The sequence below is a fragment of the Haemaphysalis longicornis genome, unplaced genomic scaffold, assembly GCF_048455015.1.
Source record: "Haemaphysalis longicornis isolate Haplotype H1 unplaced genomic scaffold, Haemaphysalis longicornis Haplotype H1 scaffold_2, whole genome shotgun sequence".
NCBI lineage: Eukaryota > Metazoa > Arthropoda > Arachnida > Ixodida > Ixodidae > Haemaphysalis > Haemaphysalis longicornis.
In genome coordinates this window covers 262,664,481-262,667,686 of record NW_027526295.1, presented here as the reverse complement: position 1 = coordinate 262,667,686, position 3,206 = coordinate 262,664,481, and positions in this window count along the sequence as shown.

Here is a 3,206-nt window from a genome sequence, read left to right as displayed (position 1 = left end):
CTTCTGAAACCAGGCGGGGCTGTTCTTCCACCCGAAAGGTAGTCGGTTGTATTCGTACACGTCGAATGGTGTGACAAAAGCCGTGTACTGTTTGCACTCCTCCTAGAGAGGAATCTGCCAAAATCCCTTGCACAAGTCTATGCGTGAGAACAAGTGGCAGCCTCCCGTCTCTTCAATGATGTTGTCTATTCGTGGCATCGGAAATAAGAAAAGGTCAGTTTGTTCGTTTAGAATCCTGTAATATGTGCAAAAACGCAATGAGCCATCTTCTTTTAACGCTAATGTAATGGGGGAAGCAAATTCGGAGACTGACGGGCGTATTATTTCAGCTTCCAGCATGTTCTGCAGTTCTTTCTTTAGCCAAAGTCTTCTTTCACGGGACATATTGTAAGGCTTTCGTCTAATGGGAGTTACATCAGCAAGCTTGAAAGGAACAGAGAATTTTGTTGTAGCTGGCGGATAAGTACCGACGCAAACAAGCTCTGGAAACTTGAGGCGAACGTCCTCCTCACACCGAACAAGCCGGTCTGTTGTGCTCAGAGAACCGAAGGCCTCCGTGTAAACGCACACGTTATCATTCCAGTATAGGTTTATTTTAAGTCTTTTTATATCAGGTCTTGAGAGTAGAAATTGGTATTCGCACCCATTAACAACTAATGCGTCGACCTCTGTGCTTTGACCTTGGTACGTCACCTTGGCTTTTATCCACTCATCATAAAGTTGTCTCCTTCCATCAAAGCCCTGTATTTGTACTGGTCTCTCTTCAATACTATCTTTTTCAGACACGAGTGACTTGTTTATAACGGACACGGAAGCGCCACTATCAACTAGTGCTGTACGTGACGTCGGTGCCGTTAACTGCCAAAGTTATGAAAAGAAGATTTAATGTGGTCAAGTAAACAGTCTCAATTTTTGTCGTCGGGAGGGACTGATCACCCTCATTTAGTAGTTTTTTTTCTGGGTTGCTTCAGCGCCACTATGTACTTGGTCTTGACGGGATTCATCCGAGGTTATATTGTCACTGCAGGGTGACGCAAGGTTTATGACACCATGCCCTCGGTACGAATTTGTTGAGTACCCGATGACACCTCGGAAGTTCCAGACCTCCGTGACGCTTGCCCGGTTTCGAAATTGAAACGTCGCGTATTCTGAATTCTCAGAGGCGCATCTATGCACAAGCCTTGAAGAAGAAGAAGAAGACTTTATTTCAGCAGACATTGTTACAATCCCTGCTGAAGGGGCAGGAGCTAAAGGCATTGAGTGCCTGACGAGGGCTCCTGACCCTCTGGAGTCCACAACACAGGAGTTCACAGTAGAGGACATGTTCAAATCAAATATGCGTGCTTAGCAATAAGATCCAGCAATACAGAGGAAAAAAATAAGTAAATCAAGAAAAATACAAAAAATCGTACATTTCCTATAATGAGAATCACAAGTTATACAATATACATAAAACTTTTTTCTTCAATACCTGTTGCCAGCAGATACAATACAACACGAAATGTTTCCTTACTGATTGTTCCTCATGTCTATGAAAAAATCACGTCTTCACACAGTACAGTTTAAATTCTTTAGAGTGAGACACGCCTAGTGATTGTCATATCTCACTTTCTTTTCTATAAACATCACCTTGGTTTCAGTCTTAAATACGGTTGCACTGGTGCTAAAATTTAAATTATCCACTAGGATGTTCAAGACATGTGGTACTTGATAAGTGGCCGATTGTTTGCCGTAATTAGTCCTAGTTTTAGGTGTACGTCTTATTGGACGCCTTACACAGTAATGACGGTTTTCTGCGTCACCATCTACATATAACTTGTTTTTGTATACCATCTGCAGAAGTCTAAAGTAATACAGCTGGTCAGCTCTAAGTATTGAGTGTTTTGAAAACAAAGGTGAAGTTGGCAGGTCTTGGAATTTCCCTTGAAAATTTTCGAAACACCGTAATACCTTTTTTTGCAGGACAACAAGCTTATTGTAATTATTTCGCGAGGTTGTTCCCCACACCAAGATTCCGTACGTTAGTTTTGAATAGAATAGAGAATAATACATGTTTCTTTTTAGCCATAGCGGTACTAAGTGTGATATTTTATAAAGGCATCCAACTGTTCGTGCCAGAGCCGCAACTAAATTATTTACGTGTACTGACCAGTTTAACTGTTTAACACTCCAAAAGTTCCTCGATTGTCTTTGGGGACTTAAACTGCACCTGCTTCTGAAGATCCTTAGGCAACCCGTGAATAATCAGTGGCACAGATGAAGACTCTGGGAGATTAGAGTCAGCCATTTGCAATAGGCGCCTTTTATCGTAAAAATACTCTAAGGGTTTCCCCGATAGGTTTTTATAGAAAATTGCACGGTCCCACCATTCCACTGGGTTTTCTTTGAACGCGGCGAGAAAGCTTGCCTTCCAGCTGTCCCAGCTGTCGGACGCGTGTGTGGAGAAGTGCAGCTCATACCACTTCTTTGCAAGTCCCGTCAAAAACAGCCGCATGTTTTCCACTCGGTCGGTAGCTCCGTGCCAGGAGTTCTTCTCGGATGCATATTCATAGGAACGAATCCAATCCTCAGGACTTGAACTCCCTCCGTCAAACGGATCCGGCTTCACCATTTCTGTGCGCTGTCTTTGTTGAGCTTGGACCGTAGCGATAAGGGTCTCCATGAGCTGTTGTTGCCTCTCTGCCTGCCGCTGTTGCTCTTGCAGAACCAAAAGAAGGCTTGGGTCCATTGTGGTAACGTTAACGCTCGGTGTCGTGTTCGTGTTCCCTGACGCCCTCGTGGTTGGCTCCATAAAGTATTCCTGAAACTCGGACAGCTTCACCCTGAGCTTGAAAGAAGACTGGGTAGTCAGGTCCTCGGTTGTCTGGCCGGACTTCTTAGCAACCCAGTCACACAGTCGTGGTGTTGTGATGCACTCGGGCAATGTAATGATCCTAGGCTGTTCACTTGGGAACCATCGTTTTATTCTGTTCTTTAACCTTCTCTTCTTCCCCTGCCCCCTAGTCCTGACTTCTTCGTCTTCGGCTGTCCACAGTTCTGATGCTCACGTAGCCTAAAGTACCCTTCCACAGGCCAACGGAACACATTACACCACGCCGCCATGACGTTCGACGCGCTTGTTGCGATGCCCAACGCTAGAGCCAGTCTTTTAAGTGCAATGCACTTCTAGGGGCACTGACACAAAAATTTAGCATCTTGTTTTTTTC